Source organism: Centrocercus urophasianus, unplaced genomic scaffold, assembly GCF_019232065.1.
Source record: "Centrocercus urophasianus isolate 14NV4802_14NV808 unplaced genomic scaffold, USGS_Curo_1.0 seq_19, whole genome shotgun sequence".
Taxonomy (NCBI): domain Eukaryota; kingdom Metazoa; phylum Chordata; class Aves; order Galliformes; family Phasianidae; genus Centrocercus; species Centrocercus urophasianus.
In genome coordinates, this window is record NW_024884744.1 from 11762077 (window position 1) to 11783632 (window position 21556).

Genomic DNA, 21556 nt, shown 5'->3' on the forward strand with positions numbered 1-21556 from the left:
AGCTCATGAAATTAAACGATAATTTTGACATGAGAACAAATGGGCATAAATTGGCTATGAATATATTTGGACAAGAAGTGTACAGGAGGTTTCAGACACCAGAGCCATCAGTATAGGAGTATGGGAGTAAACACAGAACTGGAAAGATTTTTTAGCTGGGCTCATGCCATATAATTCATGCGCTGGCATGTTCTTGAACTTCTGGTCAGGTCTGTGCCCTGTTTTTCAGGCAGTCTTGTTCTATAGACCCTTCCTTGGTTTACTATAATTTCTAGCAAATTTTTCATTGTACTTGTGGATATATTTTATAACATTATCCCCTTGATACAATACCAATGCTACACAATATATTTAGTTTGTCTATTCTCTTCTCAAGCAGCAATGACCAGAACAATGGGATGAAAAAGAAATAAAACTGCCATGTTTCTTTATAACAAATGTGTTATATAACAGCAAAAATTTTAATTAATAATTAGGTAATACACAAACACCTTGAGTGACATCCACTCAGAAAATACATCCAGAAGTAAAAACAAATTCACTGAAAGACAGACTGATTTATTTTTAATATTTTTTTCTTTCCATTCAGTATATTTCTACAAACTTTTCATGTTTCTTCACTACCAAACAATTGTCATGATGGCCCATCATGATTGCTACTAAATTCTTATGTTCATCTGTTTCTTCTCAGACAAGAATTGCACTTGCAATAATGATAGGATTGTCTGTTTGTTTGTTTTGTGTGGACTACAAACTTTGATATTTTATAACAAAAAACTCTTTTTTTTTCCCTCAAAATATAAATATTCTCTTTTCTTAAGCAGACCACAATTGTTAGGTTATAAATCTGCAGTTTTATGTCATTGCTTTCAACAAGAACAATGTGGGGAGGAGGAGGAGGGGGGTTAGAACTCAGTTTTCTCTCTGTTGAATGACATGGCTTAATCATAATGAATGGAAATAGTCCCAAGGTTATGTACTGTATTTGTGCTGTAAAATCAAAACAGTCATATTGTGCCTTTAATGCTGTCTCAAATGGATATTCTCATTATTGCGTTCTGAGAAATGCTCTACCTAGTATGTCTCAAATCTCATTCTAATCATTACAAATTAACAATACAGAGGTTGAAAAGCAGCAGCAGCATACTCTGATACCAAGTAAATAATGACAACCTTGTGCTTCCCAGGAGAAGGGCCTCACTTTCCAATAAACCAGTAATTTGAGCAGGTTTCTAACTATCTGATTGAAGTGTTACAACTATTAAAAGTTCAAGATATCTGCATCTAACTATTACTGCATCTAACAGATATTGAATTACAATACTTACTCTGTACAACCAGCAGCTTATTCTTTTTGTCATGTGCTGTTGTGTTGTGTTTCATCAACTTCAGAGACAATGATGCAAAATAATGCAATGTGACACCATGAAATACAATAAGATGTGACATAACACATTAGAAATTTAAAGAATGAAAAGCTTCGGTCAATTCAGGAAACAGGAACCCTGTCCAAATTTATTGTGACAAGTAAGAACAGTGCAAACACTAAACACTGTTCTCAAACCAGAGGGCACCATTGTTTTCTGACCACCCAAATTGCTCGCAGATACTGCCGTCATCTTTATTTTTAGTTTGATTTAATACGCGCGGGGCTGGGAGCTTTCTCAGTTTGGGTTGTGATTTTGTTGTTTTGGGGTTTTCTTCTCCCCTTCGCCCAGTCTGGCATTAGTATTGAAATATGTAAATTGGCATCCAAATGGCTTGGAGTGATTGTCAGCAACTTTCCATTCCAAACAAACCCCTTTCTTGACATTTCACAGGGATGCATTGCTAACATGCTTCCAAGGATTTTGTAAAAATCCAATTCTCTGAACAGAGGCTCAAAATAGGTGAACAAAAAAGCATCTGTGTTAGCAGAAAAGAAGCATTTTCAGTCCATATCTATGGTATGCTAATTGAAATTGTAGAAACAGGCTGCTTTCCTGTAGAGTACTAAAATGAATTGGAATATGAAACAAGTCTCTTAAATCTGACTACTCTAGACTTTTCTTCCTCACATTTTCACTGTCTTCTGTTCATATCTGTCGGATGATATTTAGGTTTGCATTAATGGATTAAAGGCCACATTGATCTCAGTTGGAAAATATGAGTTGCTGTTGCTGATCACCCTATGATATTGCCAAAGCCTTCTCCTTTGCTAGTAAAGTCAAATTCTATTGAAGTCTATCCCAAATAGTCATCTGTATAAACAATGATATTGTGATTCTAAACTTCAAGCACATTTTCTGACCAGCTGTACTAACCATTTTTATGTATGTTTCATTTAAGGGCAGCAATACCATGCCGTGAAGTCAGACAATGAAGAGATTAAATCTGTTTTTGTAAAGCCAACTTAGGGCCTAGATGGTTCATTTGATCAGACTCTGGACTTTCATCACAGGGAAAAGCAGTTCATATCTGGCCTTGGCTGTTGTGTTCAGAAGTAAACTTCATGGGATGCTTGTAAAATGAGTACAGAGATTCTTGGTTTACTTGTCGGCAAAGTGCAGAAGAATAGGGAGCTGCCAGATGAAGGTGAAAATTAAGTCTCCTGAAAAGGATTATTAAAAGTGCAAAGCTCATAGAGCACCTAGCTAAATGAATAACAGACAGGTGACTGCTAAATATTCCACATCTTCCCCAGCAAGTCAAACATTAAGTAGTACAGCAAATCCTTCTAAATCAGTAAGTGCAATAAAAATCTCTGTGGCGATTTATTTTTTGTGCACTAAAGGATAAAATCCAGTGTTCACTGAGATGAATGAAGAAATAAATGAATTAAATGAATGCACTCGTGCTACTACTGCCAATTAAAAGAAATAAAATGATTCTGGGACAGATCCTTAGATGAATTACACCTCCGATTAGCTCTGGTAGATGAGTTTTGTGATAAGTCAGATAGTACTGTGCAGTATTATTTTCCAAAGCTGAAAGTGTCATTAACTGAGTTTGTTAACTAATTAATTAATTATTGGTCTGAAAAAAAAAATAGATTCACCTACTTAACATGAATTAGGATCTAAATGGGTACAGTTATTACAGGAAAAATGAGATCTGAAGTGAACGTAAGGCTGCTTAGATTTCTCAGTCATTGCCCATGAAATTCTGATGTGATTTAAAGCCAACTTTTAATGTATTTGGATAACTAGCCACTTTTAGAATTCTTTTAAAATGTGGCCTGTAAGTGTTATTGGCTATTTAATTACTTGCAATCGTATGATCACGATACCAAATTTTCAGTACAGCCAGGGAAACATTTCAGAGAACAGTTTCCAAGTTTCCATGTAGTCAAAGAGCAACTTAATTTGTGTTTTCAAAATCTGATTAGAATGCAATTTTTTTTCCTCTTTATAATTCAGTGAATATTACGAGCTTAGCAAGTTAGAACTGAGTAGCAAAAATCGATAGGCTTTCCATGAGTTAATTGCTAGATGATTCATTAAAAATAATATTTCCTTTAAAAATGCAATAACTTAGTTTGTAGTTTTATGGAGTAGCCAAATTATTGTCAGCCAGTGAGATTCTTTATATACCGATAGAGTCCTTTCTATAAAAACATACATAAGGAACTCCATCTAGGTAAAATGTAAAATGTGTAATGTATACTCAGCTTTAGCTGGTGACTGAAGAAGGCTTCAACTGATTTCTGGGGCTGTATCTTTAAACACACCCTACAGCATGTGTGCAAACACCACGAAGAAACCTCTGCTATACCTGTGCACTGCTTGTTCCATGCTCATCACAGCAGAGGAACAAAGAGCAATTTGCAACTGGCATGGATTACTGCTTATATATTGTAATTTATGAATTCTACAGTGAGTAAAACGGCTGTGTATTCCCTGTGCTTGCTGATTCCAAGTGCAAGTTCCTTTGTAATACCCTGCCAGTTGAATGAAAATGATGGTTTGGGGGAGGAGGAGATATGCCCATTTATTCCTTGGTTTCTCAGCTACAGCTGCCAAGAAGAGAACAAATTGTAGTGGTGTGTTCTGCGATATGGGCATGTGCCCAGTGAATCTGGATAAGCCCACTAACCATGTTCTGTTTAAGTCACCAGACAGCCATCAGATGGCAATGACTTTCAGTCACCAATGACCTGTCCACATTTGAACCTGTGGCCCAGAGGTGGAAGGTTTTGTGTAACTCAGTGCTTCCCTGAGCTCGCCAGTTCACGCTTTGATAAATGCAGTTAGAAAGGAACAAAAATATTCTCTAGACAATGCTGGCTATATGCAGACTCTTGAATCAGTTTTTCCACTGGTTTCTGCAGCTATATTTGTGCCATAAGCACAAATATAACTTCAAGTACAGCCAGTATTGAAATGATTTACACCAGCTGTTGGTAGAAACTATTGAAATATACACAGGTTGGTGGATGGCTGGATCGATAGATTGCTCTTTTCCATTGAGTACATTCTAACCATTGGCTTTTGGAAGAAGTTGTCTTTGTAAGACAATTTGTAAGACATTTTGTCTTTGTAAGACAATTTGTAAGACCCATTAGATGACAGAGCTGGCTGTTGCCTAGGGTGGAGGATTGGTTTCTTAGTACTTGCCTGTGCAAGATTTAGAACAAGAGCAGGAAAGGTGTATGAGTTGTATTGGATTTTGAAGTGAAATGAGAAGTACTGTCTGCATATGCACCAAAATAAATATGGATGACTTGTTCTGAAGGCAGCAAAAATCCTGATAAAAGAGCTTATCTGGTCCCCGAAGTTAAACACTACTTTTATGAGTGTTATTTTGGCATATTCATGTATTTTTAGTATCAGCTTGAAATCATAAAGTGATTGTGAAATAAGTTGCCAATATTTCAAGCAATGCTAATGTTGCTAATTTTTAGGAATACCTTTTAAATTCAGATTCAAAGAATTGAGTATTTTTTTTCCTCTTATCCATTCAAACTTCCAAACAGGAAATCAGATGTTAAGAAACTGAGCTGCTTCTTTTCCAGACTGAACAGCCAGGAGATCTGAGAAAGCAATGTGCAACCCCTTGCACTTCTCAAAGTATCACTGTAATGTGTATAGCAGTGTAATGTGTATTGCCCACAAAGGCAGACAACCTCTTGACCTCACACTTTCGTTGACTGCTAAAAGGTTATATGCTGCTGAGGCTGTAATTTGCCATATCACTGATTCATATGTGCATCGTGCAAGGCAAAGTTACTCAACAGGGGAAGAATAAAAAATAAAAATAAAAATTCTAATTTGGGAAAATATCCACCCTATTTTTTAATTCTTTTTGTGTTGAAATCCTCAGTTAGAACTCAGTGTTGGGAACTGAGAGTTTGATCAAAAATACTTTAAATCCATGTTGTGTTATTTTGTGTTGACAGGATGGTTTTTAAGCATTTAAGCTTTTCACGTTCTCATGTGAGTGCCTTGGTATATACAAATAAAGGCAAAATAAAAATCAGATAATAACTGATCTTTGCCGTAGTGTCCAGGTTAAGAACCATGTTCTGTGCAGAAGTGATGGGCATGTAAGCCCTTCATATCAGGAGATCTGTCTGGCACTCATCAGGCAGTGTTACTTGATCACAGCTGGATAAAAATGCACACCCAGGGCAAATCTGTAAACACCAGCTTAATCTGCATGGGAAAAGTTACTGTCATCTCCTCCGACAGAAAAAGCCTCCAGGACACATTCCAGCAGTAACAGTCACCAGTTTGTTACAAATGTTGTCAGATTTAGACACAAAACCATTATAGATGTCAAAAAGCTACAGCTGGAAAAATAAATATATTGCTGTTTAGGTATTTTATTTAAAAAAAAAAAAAAAAAAAAAGGAAAGTTGGTAGTTTTATCAGTGTGACCAAAGGAGCTTATAAGGAGAGGAGGTGGATATCTTATCATACGGTCCTAGCTAACAAGCTGTTGTTTAGACTGTGTTTCACAATTCTCTAACAAAGCTTCTTTTTCATATATCAAAAGACCTTAAAGAGATTTTTCTTTTGGCAAAGGGATGTAATTTGGATAACATTTTGCAGGAATCTTCTGCCAGTACCTACTTTTGGCTTCTTTTGCCTCTGTCAATGGTCATATATGCAATTGCAAGACCAGAGCCCATTACACTTGTAATCAGCCCTGGAAAACACCCTGAATCACTTAATCATCAGAATAGCTATAAAATAATGGGGAAAAAAAGGCTTTAATCAATTCTAGATGGTTTATCTAAAATAATGTAGTTACAGATTCATATCTTGCTTGTCTTTTTCAAGCAGATATTCCCATTTCCTTCATAGAGGTTGGGCGCATGTGCAAAAAAAAGCAAGGCTCTGGGACCTGATTCTTCTATCCAGGACTGGCAATGGGGAACTTCAATTTAAATTTAACATGAGCTGGATCAGAGTCCCCAAAGTGAAAATCCTAATGCAATAAATTCCCTTTCCAGCCTTGTATCTTCCCTTTTAGCCGCCCATGCCCACACTCATGCATAACAGAGACGCAGAATTGCTGGTTTCTGCAATGTGTTAAATAGGAGGAAGGGGAACATTCAGAAGAAAACTAGGTGTTTGGGGCTTTCTTCAACCCAAGATTAATGTCAAGAGATTTTTCTTAGCATTAGTGTCAGTGCTAGCCAGAAAAAATGATCCCATTAAAGGGCCCCTCATGAATAATTCATGAGCCCCAATTTAGTGTTAGTACTAAGGGTGAGAAATAAACAGGTGATAGAGTTTGTAGAGAAACCGTTGTACTTCGTATGGTATTTTGGTGTTATTAATACTGGGGTTTTTTTACATCTGTATGTGTCTTGGGGGGGTGGGGGAGAGGAAGCATGATATGATTTTAAAGCTGTTCAGCTTTGAATCAAGGATCTATGTGGTCTGTATTTCCAAATCATTAGTGATGAGCTATTCCTCCTAAGTGCATTAAAGTAGAAAGCTTCATGGACGTGCCAGTAATTTAGGGGCTGTGTTTGGCAACAGGATTCCTCACTTCTTTGCTGTGCTCTTCTAAGTCCATTGTGAGTATAAAAGAATAGTTACTGAATGCAGCAATTAAGGGAGTTTTTTGCTCCTCAAATTAAAAGTTACATTTTTGCAATAATTGCAGTAGTTGAATAATTTATGTCCATTTAAATGGAACAGCACTTAGCACTGATGTTTACTGAAAACCCTTTTGTGTTTAATGTAAAAAGGTGACAACAAAAGTGGTACAGGAGAAGGCCTGTGAGTATGAGATTATTACTGTGCCTATGCAAATTGTCAGACTTCAAACTGCAATTGATTTCTTTAAATTATAGCACTAGTAGGTGTATTCCAGACAAATGAGAGTTGCTGGAGATGATGCTGGGGCCGGCTGAGTCACTGTCAGCACAGTAACAGAAAGCTCCTAGTAAGGCTGCAGTAAGGAGCCCTCAACTTCAGCCTGCTCAACATGCGTTAAGAAAACCAAAAAGAGAAGAGGTGCACAAAGCTAAAGATATGTAGGTGAGTGAATTCTGTGTAGTTTTCCTTGTAAGACTAGGCATAATTAATATCTTTGTGCCTATGTTGTGCCATTTCTCTGTCCCTTTCCTTCTGAGCAAGCTAATCATGGGGAATTGGCTATCAGCCATTCAGTGGTTTTGTTTTATGCTATATGTTTTGCAGCTCTCACTTCCAGTTAGAAACACCAATAGAAAGAGGAACTTTAAATTCCTGATATTTCTGAACTTTAAATTCTGATATTCCTGATATAAAATGAGAGACAGCTTACTATGTGTTTGCTGGGCCTGTGAACATGATTGTTTCCATCTCTCCATACCCATGTTTGCATCCAGCCATAGGGGTATTATTCTGAATTGCTTTGATATAATTCTGTTGCTACTTCCAAGTTGCAAGGAAAACAAGTGAGTTCAGCATCAGGCCTCCTGGGTTTATTCTGATAAATATTTACTGAAGATTGAATTCTACCAAAATGCCACTAGAATTTTACTCTAAATAAAAATTATATCGTTGGACTTGTGGCCTCTATTGCCAAGATCTGTGAGCTGTCAATCCCAGATGCTCATTCCCATGCAGTGGCTACAGTCTGCATGGTTGAGCTGGTTTAATCCAAAACTAGGATGTCTCCACCAGTGAGTGATTGGCCTAGAGGCATGAAGTGACAGGACAGTACTTCAAAATTAATTTACTTAAGTGATGTTGCTGGTCTTTCTAGAGTGGTCACCTCTGTGGGACATTGGTTTTATAAGCTAAATGCACATTTCTCAGTGTATAATAATCACTATCCCCTTAAGCCCCATACGGTGACATAAATCCACTTTAAAAAAATTCTATACTGACATGTCCATGCATGTGATGGTTCAAGTTCCTATTGTAAATACACTGCCAACTCTTCAAATTTCTGTTCTCTAAAACAATACCATTATAACCAATAATTTTAGTTAAATTAGTATTTTTATAACTGTGTCATGAATCATTGCAAAAGTTGGACAAATAATTTTTTCTCTGCTTTGAAACGCCTGTTTTACGCAAGAAGGGGATAAAAAATAAATAAAATGCAATTTTGTGATCCACATAGTGAGGTGAATAATGATAAAGCACACAGAGAATAGGTTTAAAGCACCAGGCTGAAATATGTTAACTTCATATTAAAATTTTGTGCCCCAATCAGATGGCGCCCAGTTGTAGAAGATATGACCTCATGCTGATGCTGAGAGATGGTTTTCTTTTTACCTGTGCTCTTCAAGTTCCCTTTGGGATACAGGTCACTGCTCTGCTGAAGTAAGGATAGGGATTCCTCTCTCTTCTTAAGGCTTTCAGGGTTTCTTCTGCTGCATGGAGCTTGGGGCCTCAAGATTATGTGGGGATCTAGTCTGTGGATTTGCTGAGAAGCTAAAACCATGAGAAGAACACACAATTGTCCTTCTGTGCCATGCTATTGCGAGTCCTCACAAGGCTCATGCCTTTATTCAAGGAAAAAGTGAGGAATTAGCACGGTCAAAGAGGCTTGTTTCTTCCTTCCTTCTTCAAAGTGAGTACAAGATCTTGCAAGAAGGGAATAGGGATGATACAGATTTCATCCTGAGAATGGTCTGTCTTCATCCCTCCCTCCAAGACATTGCAGGCTGCTGGGAAAGTATTTTCTTCTTTCTCTGGTGAAACATCATTTTCCCAAGAAGCGGGAATGACATTCAGACATACTGGCATTTGGGCATACCTTTCCCTTCTGTATGACTGTATGACCCAGTTGGGCAGACTATGTGCATGTAAAAGTAAAAAACACGTTCACTTCTTTATGTAGTTAGTTAATGGTCATTTAGGCTGTATGCTGCATGTGTTTTTCAGGTATTAGAAACATGCACTTTGGCAGGTTAGGGAACGTCTGCTTTTTCTGTTGTGGTTTTTGAGGTGCAATATAAGCATTGTTCTGCAAAAATGCTCCTACCTTGGATTATGCTTGGCACCAATTTACATTATAATATTACTGACTGCCATTTAATTTGCCTACTTGCCTATGGTCTAAGAGTAGGTAATTTACAAACCTTTAACAATGTTCAGCTTTCCTAAATGGTAGGGAGAACTGCAATTACACTTAAAATGCACTGGTGCACTATGTGTCAGCAAAAAAAAGGACCTACAAAAGACATAATTACAATGTAATTGCCTACAAGTTCATGAAGTAAACATACATTATTAGAATGCACTCATCTATTCAATTTAAGTGACATTACAGATAACATATTGCATAAATAGGAAGCCATTTTGTGACTAGTTAGTATAATAATACGAGTTGAAATTAAAATGTGGTATATGTATTCCTAAGAGCACTTCAAGCTTGGCATCTGTTCTATAGTGGCTTGCATTATGCTCAATTTTCAGTTTTAAGCATTTGAATATTCTTGAAAGAAGTATGCTAATAAATAATGATACTATTGGGTTAAAAAAAAGAAGAAGAAAAAAAAAAAAAACAAGTTTCAAAACAATGTTTAGGTTGCCCCAAGACCAATTTTTACCCAGTGAAAATTTCAGAAGCAGGAAATGGTCAGAGATGAGAGGGAAAATTTTCAGGAGTTGTTTTTGATGAGTAAAACTGGCCAAAACTGCAAAAAGCAGTATTTACTTCATTTTTTGCCTATATGAGCATCACTGTAACAAAAGCAGTGTTACTGAACTCCATACCCCATTACATATGTATATTCCAGAGTAACCAGCAATGATACAGCATCAGCATCCTTTTGCTTCTGCTTGATAAAGCCTGGGTGCTTACGGGGGTCAGTGGTCATCCCGCATTGCACCAGGCAAAGAATCTACGGTGTCTGCAAACTTTGGTCTTGGAAGACAAAACTGCACCCTGAACTGCATGACTGCTCTGGATCAAATTAACTCGTAACTTATCCCCTTGTATCGTAAGATTTCTGACAAGTAACCAGTTTATTCTCATGAAATCTCAGGAAAAACCATTCCTCACCTGATGACACCATATCCTCCAGCATCTCGTGCAAAAATAGACATTTTCTTGTTAATGCTGCTTGGTAAATGAAGGGCATGTACTTCAGCTCCTGAATGGGAGGTTGGGTATTAGGAAATACTTCTCAGAAAGAGAAGTGGTGCATTAGCACAGGCTGCTCAGGGAGTTGGTGGAGTTACCATCCCTAGAGGTGTTCAAGAACCATAGAGATATGGTTCTGAGGCACATGGACAGTGGGCAGATTTGGTGGGAGGTAGGTGGTTGGACTAGATGATCTTAGAGGTCTTTTCCAACCTTCATAATTCTGTGGTTTTTCATGAAGTGTAGCTGCCTGGGAGAAACATCAGGCTTTGTCTCAGCAAGGAGGCAGAGCAAGAATGGTGATACTGGGACCTGTATCTATACTGAAAGCAAAATTGCCTCTTTAAATTATACGTGTGCTGTTTAGAACATAATTGATGTTTGGGTGTCTTTTTTTTTTTTTTCTTTAAAGCTTTGTTTTCAATGTTTCTTTTTAATTATTAATCTCTTTCACTGCTCTTCCAATGAAAAGTACAGTTCACTTTGAAAATCGGGCAAATATCTGGAGGCTGCTGGTGCCAGAAATGCAGTGTTTTACTTTTGTTCTATTACCTTACAAGCAGTCTGACACAGTATAGGTCCAGAGTGGATTGTTTATTTATAATTTGCTCTTAGCAGTGCTCCTTGCCAACTTTTGTGAACTACATGATATCATGGATTTCTGCTTGGGATTCCACTCTGCTGAACACAGCTCAGGGTTTGTTTTTGCAGTTTTGTTGTTGTTGTTGTTGTTATTTTTCTTTGTTTTTGTTTTTAACCTCTTTGTATAGATAAATATAATAGAGGATTACAAGCTTGTTAAGCATTTCCTTTTGGAAAACATTGTCTGATACTTGATATTGTACCAGGGCTCAAACTAAATTGGTTTAATTCCTTGTACCTGCTGTGTAGTTAGATGAGATCAACTAGACAGACCTTTCCCATTGGTTAAAGGTCAAAAATAGCCTAAAGACATGTTGTTTACAGCACATCATGTTGAGAAATACACTTTTTGTAGAAAGCATGACCATATTATCATTAGCGGTGATAAAAAGCTTAAACAGCTCTGTGGATATAATTACAGAGGATTATTTTTAATCACAAATCTATTTCAAGGAACAGTAGAAGAATAAAATTCACCAGAGAATAATTTCATTATTAATTTGTAATCATTATTGCTGGATTATAGAAAACATTGTTTTATTTTCCAGTATTGGAATACATTTTAGAAACTCCAGACACTTCTGAGTGAGCAAGAGTCATATCTTTATGACATTTATATAACTATAAATAACTTCACGAGTGTCTGGCCCTATGCAAAGTTATGATGCAGCCCCTGATGACTGATATGATGAATGACATTGTTTTGTGTTTGTTTCTTTGTTTCTTTTAATTATTGTAAGATGCCAAGATGGAAGCTAACACCTTTATTTCAACATTTCAAATTATTTCTCTTGAAAAATATTTAAATTATTACTAAGTTTTTAGATTTTTTTGTAAATTACTTTTGTGAGTATTTTGAAATCTTTGACTTGCAGAACTGAATAAGAAATGAAGATTAAATGCATCTTCTCAAAGAGTATGAGATTTTTAAAAGCGCAAGTTAAAGCACAGGGAAGATTACAAAATGCAAAGACTGGGTTGCTGTCTGAGTATCTGCATCATGCATGGTGGCCTGAAAGTTACACTGACCAAGATGGGATTCAGTGGTATCTCAAATACTGATGCCATAGTATCTTCAGACACTGCTATTACTGTTTTTTTTTAAATATTACTTTTTTTTTTTTTTTTAATAGTTTTCAATATTCCTTGCTAGTTACTGTAAACTTATAAAAATACACAGCAAGAACTTCAGCATTGGATTTTTTATTTAGCAAGCATAGTTAAGAGGAAAACTTTTTAATATTTACTATGAAAGGATCTGAACAGGTTTTTCACTTTCTTTTACACTTGAGCATAAATCTTATATTTTACTTGAAAGTGGTTTATATGGGCTTAGCAAAGCAAATGAGTATCATCTTGTCTCATTCAGGCTCAAAAATGGTGTTGGTTTGATTTGTGTCGTCATTTTCAAAACGAGAGTGTTTTTCATTTCAGAACTCCTGTCTGTTGGTAGGTGACTACTTCATCAAGTTGGCTTTTCACTTGGATAGAAGAACCAGAAAATGAACCTGGCACTAGAGGAAGCCTGTGTTCCTTCCACAGCTGGGGAAAGCAGCGGGCCTTTCTAAAGCAAGATTCACAGAAGGTAAATAGTTAAAGGATTTTTCTATAGGGAAAAGGGCTGCTAGAATGGACCTTGCCAAAGTACGTTACTGGTGGAGTGAGAGGTAAATCAGTAAAATATAAAAACAGGATACAAAAAAGAAGGTTCTTCAGTAAGGTATGAGTCATATGGTAGATAACATATAAATGATAATTTTGACAGATGATAACCTGTACTGCCAAGTGCAACCTCTGAAGTAAAAATAGGCACGCGTTTCTCAAAAAAATATAGACATTGTTCTGTGGTGTTGACATCCTCCTAATAGTCATATCTGTTCACAGAAGTTGTATCTGAGAAAAGAAAATAACATTTTTGTTTTACATGGCTTGACGTCTTCAAAAGACTCAACGGGAAGATTTGGTCATTTTAAAATTTACGGCATTGTACAATTAAAGCACTAAAGAGGTGGAAAAAACTCAACTATATAGTGATGAAGTGTGACTTCCAGACATTTGCGGTGACACATCTTATATGAATTTCCCCAAGTTTTCTTAAAAGATGTGTGCTGCAGCCTTGAAAAGCCTGATTTTATTACAGATCATTATCATTACTTCTGAGCTGCTTTTAGGAGAACTCTTAACTCCAGTGATCTCCAGCCAGCTACTTGACAAAACACCCCTCACATGTTGACTCTCAAGGTGCTTTGGCAAATCATAATTGGCTAATTTTGAAGTGCTTTTATTGGTATTGGAAACTACCAGTATTCTGACATATAGAACCAAAATCAATACTAATGTCAGATTTCGTATAATATTTGAATTAAGCACTATTGTTCTTAAATATTCTTGGTTAACCATTTAAAATGATCGTGTAACAAGAAAAAAAAGTTATATATTCTATAAGAATTCTTAAATGGGATGAGTGGATGTTAAACATTCAGCAGGTGGAGAGTGTATGTCTAATATGGACAGCAGAGTTCATGTTTGTATTTTATATGACAAGAAGCAGCAACTTGTTAATTAAGTAAATATTGTAATAAGTATGGCTCTGACATCCACTTGAAGCTTATAACTCCCCAGGGAACTGATTCTTAATTTGTGGCCATGATAATAACAATCTAATGAACCTCCCATCTTACTGGATAGCTTAATAAACTTCAAAGAAAACAAAACAAGAATCTGTGAGTAAAAGTACATCCTTAGCTTTTCATTAAACAAAATGAGCATGAGTCAAGGCCCAGCATGGCTTCCAAAGTTAAAGCTACCAACTACAAAGCAAATGTATGCAGAGAAATGTACAACAAAAGACATAGCTTTTAAACCTCCAGTTGAGTTTCCATAAATGTTGCTTACAAAAGCTACCATTCTCTATGTTAACAAAAAGTTGTGGATATGTTCTTCACTAAATCCTCTTTTCGCATATAATCCACCTTGTGCACTTTATCTCAAGTGTGTTTTATCTGATCTAATCCCAGGCTCATTCATTCTCAGATAGAAGCAACAGGATTATTTCACACTTAAACTGAGCCCAATCTTTCTGTGTGTCCATAAGAGGACACCTGGGTAATGAGAAATCATCTACAGAACAAAAGATTAAGCAGGTGCTAGGAAAAAAATAATTCTTTCAAATATGGCAATTTTTGAAGGAAAAGATAAAACATTTAATTCAGAAGAATGTTCATAGGAGGCACTACATTTTAAAATACATGATCTTATGCCATATACATATGCCTTATACATATACATCTATGCCTTATACATAGTACCTATATTACTTGGAATGAGTTTTTTCAGAAAAAAAAAAAAAAAAAAAAAAAAATCTATTACTCTAAAGCAGCTTTGATTTCCCTGGAAATAATTTGAATTTCTGTGGGTATAAAGTGAGCAGCATACAGGATATATCAGAGAATTAGTTTTAATCAGGTCAAAGAGATCAGTTCATATCCAGACATATTCTATTTTCCTTATTCTACCAGCCCTTAGTTTAAAACACTTTCAATTTCTGGGACAGGGTTAGAGAGAGAGGCTTCAGGATTTTGCCTGTGTATCTTCTTTGGCTCTTAGAGATTTCAAGATTGCCTCAAATAATGTCTGTTGTTTCTAGCATATACCAGACTCTTGATGCTGGATGTGAAGGCAGAAACAATTTACTGTTTTAAAACAACGAGCCTGTTCCTCAGGAGACACTGGTAAAGTATGTCATTATTTTCCAATCATTCCCTCCTTCCCTTTTGTCATCAGCCTCCTCCTGGACCAGCATCTAACAGCAGAGAATTTGTCCCTTAATTCTGTAGGCACAGTGAGACTGTAGACTGATGATTTGACTTTCTGAGTCGTAGTCCTTTGAGTTTTCTTCTCTCTAAAGAAATACAACAGAAGTACAGTATGTAAATAGTTTCACAGGATTCAAATGAGTACGTTACTGAATTATTACACCAGAGATTGAAAACAGATACATGTTACAGAGGAAAAGGAAAACCCGACAAAATTTTCAGATCTCAGGACACAGATTAATTTGCTAAACTGGCTAATAGGGAAGAAAAGTCCAGTAGTTTATAACAAAGTGTAGGTTTGGGAGTTTTTTCCTTTGTAATATCTGGTACTGGGCAATGTCAATCACAGAATAAAAGACTGAGTAGCAATGAAATGTAGAGTTTTTATGGTCTGTACCTTGTTTGGGTATAAAGATGGATCTGGAGTTTACACTGGGCTTGCATTTGGAAAGGGAAGATCATAGAGCTCCATTCCTTGGATGTATGCAGAGAAGAGTGAGGGCTGAACACCTTGGAAGTACAAGAATTTATAATTTGATTGAAAGAAGCTAGGCTAACAGGTTCAGAATTATTATTTCAAAAAGCAATTGGAAAAAGTAATCCAGCTTTAATATTTTCAAACTATTGCCTAACCTACAATGCATGTTTTGTGGAATCAACAGCATCTTAGGAATACAAAGCTTCAGTTGGACCTTCATTATCAAATTGAAATGTTGAGCGTACATATGTATAAAGAATATTTGCAGATAAGCTAAAATTATTTAAATAATTAAATATATTGTTGCATAGATGGGAAACACTCTGGTTTGTTTGTCCCAGATAAGAGCTTTTTGCTTTACATACTTGAAAGCACATAAAGACTGGATGTTGTGATGAGAGACATGGTTTATTGGGAGCTATTGGTAATAGGTGAACGGTTGGACTGGATGATCTTTTAGGTCTTTTCCAACCTTGGTGATTCTATGATTCTATGATTCTAAAATTAAAGAAATTTGTAAGTTTTTATGAATATACTGAAGAATTATAATTGGCAAATAATTTTTCTCCAAATCTTGTAGAGGCATTTTTCAAAGTGGAACACTTCACCAATTAATAACAGTCTTGGAGCTGAGTTTTCTCAATCTAAGTTTGCATTTTTCAAGAAATTAAAATTTAAGCTGAAAAAATCAGAGAAGTCATTGTTGAAAACATGCTGTAGAAAGTCACCAAGTATGACTGCTAAAATTTTGCCTTTTTCTGCATGAAATTTATGCACTATTTTACCTAAAAATTCAGTAGTGCACGCATGTTATCTACCACTTATGTTTCTGGTAAGATCCTGTAGATTCAGGAAATTCAAACACATACAAAGGCAACTTCAGAACAATACTAGCACTGATAAATGAAAAGAACACCAATTTGTCCCAGTACAGTTTTGACAATGTGGAAACAGTTCCTCCTTCTTTCAGTGAGGTCAGCTTTGTTCATCTCGTCTCCCCAGCTCCTCCCAGCTGATGGGACAATCCTAGCACACTGACCAAAGGATGAAATACAGGAAAATACAGTCAACATGTAAACATCCAAACCACAATGTTGTATCCTTAATAGGCTTTTTAGATGTGACTGAATGTGGAGCAGCAATTCTGCCAGATGCAAGAATTCCGCTAAGCAAAGACTCACACACATTGTTTTAATGAAATCTCCTTTTCAACAGTGGGAGCAGTAACTCAGTACCTGCAGGTTTAGTTATTCAATCCAGAGATTTGCAGTTTTTTGTGTTTTTTTTTTCACTTGCCAGACAGCAGCAAGTAACAGAAATGCAAATAATGTCAGTGTTGTCAGCTAGTTAAGATGAAATCTTGAATTCATTTCCTATGTACAATTTCATATTCCTTTTTAAGTTAACAGCATAACGTTACTGAAAAATATCAGTAGACTTTGAGGATGTTAAAACTTTCAAAAATGTTTCTTAAAGGCGTATTTTGCTCTTTATTAATCACATGGTAAAAAATGTTTTGTCAATATAAAGAATGTTAATTATTGATGTGGGTATTTGAATTTTCTCTTTAATATAAAATGTTACTTCAAATAGATCTACGTTCTTAGAAAATCCTTAATTTGTATATACAAGATGTGTGACTGTAAGTCTCTAGACAGAAAGTTAAACACTGAAACGGTGTGAAATTCAAGCTAATGAATTCTATGAAATATAACTTAATTTTCTTGTCTTTTGCCTTAAAGTTCCAGTAAGATAATTAATGGAAAGTCAGGTAATGTTTCATAGGGACAAAAATCATCCCTAAGTCTCAACAGGAAAAAAAAAGAAAACAAGCAAAAAACCAACAGTGTGCTAACAGTAGTAATTTGTGCATCAGTTGCATTTCTCTTTTAACTGAATAATGCAATAGACCAATGGCTGTTTCTCTTAGAGCAATGCAGCTATTTAAAGGTAATCCTCTACAGTACAGCTGAAGAAAATCCTTTAAAAAATAATCTTCAAGGTGATACATACACCTATGTGTTATACCCTGTCTATCACTATGCTGTGTTACTTGCTCTTCTGTCCAATAGGTAGTGGTAATTATCTGCATATATGTACATGTATGAGAAAGGGAGAACAGATGTCCATGATTATGTAAGTTATGGTAATTAACAGTTCATAAATGAAACAAGTTTGTTTTTGTTGATGTGTCACTTGCACACTGCTCCTCTTGAGCATTGAGTTACATCCTGTACACGATCGCCTTATTGTTTACTGTCATAAAAATTCCAGTTTTGTTTCTGAGCAGTCACAGAATGGGACTTGCCAGCTGTCATGGAAAATGTATTCAATTTCATTTCCACTTAATTTATCTAATCTTAATTCTATTATTATTTTATTATAATTATTTAAATGCTTGGGGCAACAATCTAAAGTAAAAACAAATAAACAGTAGGAGATCCAGATAATTTGTAAGTGATCTGAAAGGTCTAATGGAAACCACATCATTATTACAGTTTTATTTTTTAAAAGGTTAATATTATAGAAGTTTCATCATTGCTGATATAGTTAACAGTCTGTTAACATTGGCATGGCATGTAAAATTCATGTTTCATTACATGAATGGCTAAACTATAAAAACTCACTTTGGACAGGAAAAAAAAACCTGTGAAATAGTGTTTAGCTGTTCAAAACCTTGTAACTACAGGCCTGGTATCCCTATTTTCAGTGCTTGAAACACAGGATATCAAGACTGTGATTATGCCCATTTCTGTTCTGCTCAACAGATTCATGTGAAGGCACGCACTAGCTTCCTTGACTGCAATGCAATCCAAACTCAGGCTTGAAAACCCAACAATCAGAGTATTGCGTCAAGCTGAGAATGTGTGGGTTGCTGTCCTCTGCTCAGCTGCTTGTCTCACCTCTTCAGCAAAAACTGTGAGTACCCACATTCAAAGCAGTGCAAGCCATTGTCTGTCTTACATCTGAAGCATGATTTTGTTCAGTTTTAGGTTTAATTGTAACCTGTAGCTTCCGTTTAATCTCTGAACGCAGCCCCAGTTGCTCTCACAACCTTGACAGTCGCCTTGCCTACTGAGTCTCTGAACCACAAAGCCTTCATTACCATTACTCATTTTACTTCATCACCTTTTTTGCCTTGTCTTGATTCTCCCCATAACTGATAGGGGCTCATACAGGGTGGCTTTCAGCATAATTTGTGTTCAATCTTTCTCTTTTCTAATGAAATGAGTTATTTATTTCTGCTGTTTCAATCTTAAGACCATTTTTCTCTATTTCTTTTTGCTTTTCATATTGAACCTTTAGATAGCATGATATGTTCCAATGCATTGATGTGGCTAAATCACATAACAAAGATATATAACATCAAATTAAAGATTAAGGAATGTCTAGTGTATAATTTTAATTCTGTTCTTGAACTGCCATGTAAGAATTATGAAACTATTAAATTCATGCATTAAATTCATCACATAGTGTTGTAGGCTTATCCAGTGTGTAATAAGGCATTTGATTAAGTAAAAGATAGCTGTAAGTACCCTGGGCCTGATCAAGTCATCACAGAGGCTGATACACAGCTTTCGATCATTACAAGATGAGGGGGATTGATTCCTAATTATCACCACACACATAAAAATGAATTTGGTTCAACAAGAATTCAGAAGGATAGTTCTGGCTTATTTCTCATTTTTTAACTTCGGGGAGTTCCAACAGCATTCAAATCTTTCAAAGAAATTTGGATTTTAACTTCATGTAAATAGCTGCAGATAATTGTACTTCTTTAAGGCAATTCCATCTATGACACATAGTTACAGTACAGGAGAGGGAGGCAAAATTCCAGAATGATGATTGCAGAAGTGATTTATTTAGCATTGTAACTTGACTTTGTTTCCTGGCAGAAACTGATCGTGTTAGTTTGGTTTGGATACAGTGCACTGACAAAGGGCGGGTTGTTTTTCCCTTTTTATCTTAGTCTGATGTGGAAATAGAGAAAAATAATCTGTTCTGAGAGCAAACAGCAATCCCAAACTTGGTGTTTGCTTGAAATGGCTGACCTTGCTAAGGATATATGCACACAGATGATCAGGCCTCAGCAAGTCGTTAGGAAACCCTGGCAAGTGACAGGGTGCCTGTGCGAGCAGATGCAAGGCCCTCTGCTCACACTGTGATGCTGGAGCTGTAGGCTAGCGATGTGCCTGGGGAAGTCTGCTCTACAAAGCCTGGCTCACCTCTCCTCCTACTGAAGTTCTTTTGAGAACTGACATCCAGTCTGCCCAAAGGCAGAAGGGAAAGGCACAGTGAGACAAAGTCCTTACCCCCTGGAGTGGCAGAGCCTGCTGTCCCCTGAGTTATAACACTCTTGTGGGTCCGGGTTTCAGCACAGGGACTGGGCGGGCCAGAACCATGCTGATGGTCATCCTGCTGATGTAGCTGGGGCTTTCATCCCCGACCCCGTTTTCTCTCTGTGGACGCTATGTTACTTCCTCGGGTTGGCATGAGAAAGTGGTGAGGCTGTGACACAGAAATCACCTTGTAACTTGATATTGGAAAGTTTAGAAAATTGACTGCTGCTAAAATAGGAGCTATGAAAGTGCCATCTGCAGTTCAGTCGCACGGGGCAAATCTCACAGGCCTTATGCAGTCGGAACACCCATGGAGCAGGCACGGCGGGAGCTGACCTGCAGGATAATAGAGATGCATACTGTATGAATCGGAAGTAACACCTGGCCTTTGTCTGGAAAATTACCATTTTTTTAGGCCAGTCTTCAAAGCTAAACATTTCTTTAGGACTCTGGAGCCATTGAGGAGGCAGACAAAAGGAATAGAGTCATGGAGAGACATGTAAAAGCTGTAGACCCAGCAGAAAAGGCGAGAGTGTATGGGAGAGGGCTAGGGAAACAGGAGTAAAAACCTCAGTATAAAATTCCGTGCAGATCAGTTTTTCCAAGGGTGAAAGGAAAATGCATTTCCCAATAGATTTAAGTGATTTCATTACACAATTACGTGCTTGCCTAAACTTCAGCCACATACTGTTACCCATCCTTGCAAGTAATCAGTTTTTGATCTGTTTTACAACATATGCTTAGCTTAACCATAAAATACATTCATGTCTGTGTTCAAAAAGACACAACCATCAGATTTTTTACTTTTTTCTCTTTTCATTTTAGTGGTAGGGATCATTTTTGAGTAAACGCACAAGCCATAGAAAAAGAATGCCTGATCTTTAGAAAGACCCAACATACATTTGCTATATACTTCCAATGAAGGATAAATGTTGCTCTTCTACATTAGCACTCCGGTTTCCAAACAGATGCACAACTCATTATACTCAGGTACAAAAGAAACAATTTTCATGGCATATCCAGATTATTTGAAGTTGCATTCTCACAGATATCTGTCTCTGGTCTGAGACTGATTTGACACAACACAAGAGTAGGTTGAAGTCAATAGAACTACTCAAATGCTTAAAATTTCACACTTTCTCAAATGGTTCCATTTCTGGATCAGGCTCTCATGAATAATCAGACCTTAGGCTTCTTGGACTTTTCTTTGGGTGATCAGGTCATAAAAATGAGAATGCTGTCTTTGTAGAGAGTTAGCAGACATAAACTGCAAGCTGATCAGCCTAATTGTGTGACATCCTTCCCTAAATCAAATTAGTCACAAATGATTATCAGTTGCGGCCCTAAATCCTGACGTAGCTTGGAAATATATGAGTTTTCATAAAGGTTATTTTGGAGGACCAGGAAAAAAAAGAAAAACATATTATCCCTGATATATCTGGTGACACTTCCTAACAGCTACAAGAAAACTTTAGGGAGAATTTCTGTATACAGTTGCACATTTTTCAAGGGCAAGTCAGCTAGCTGAGCCACAGTGCTGGAACCTGGTGCCAGCAGCCACCCTGGATATTTTTGCCTGGTCTTATCCATGCTGGTTCACAGCTATTAATATTTTGAATAAATTATGCAATTTGGATTTGTACAGTTAGGAAAACAGTCTTCTCATCTGCTGGTAGCACCGAGTCCACAGAGCCTGACTTTTTCTGGGCTGCCTGTGTGAGATGTAGAGGTTACGTCAGTGTTCAGGTTGGGCCATTCAT

At 36.7% G+C, this 21556-nt stretch overlaps 1 long non-coding RNA gene across 2 annotated transcripts in view; it reads left to right on the forward strand.

Moving 5' to 3' along the window:
• Positions 1–21556, forward strand: part of LOC122161555 — a 118676-nt gene that overhangs the window by 67500 nt on the left and 29620 nt on the right. For both annotated transcript variants that reach the window (XR_006169206.1, XR_006169207.1), the window contains 3 exons: positions 12598–12748; positions 14810–14899; positions 18225–18375. This is a non-coding gene — a long non-coding RNA (uncharacterized LOC122161555). The remainder of the gene's footprint in view (positions 1–12597; positions 12749–14809; positions 14900–18224; positions 18376–21556) is intronic.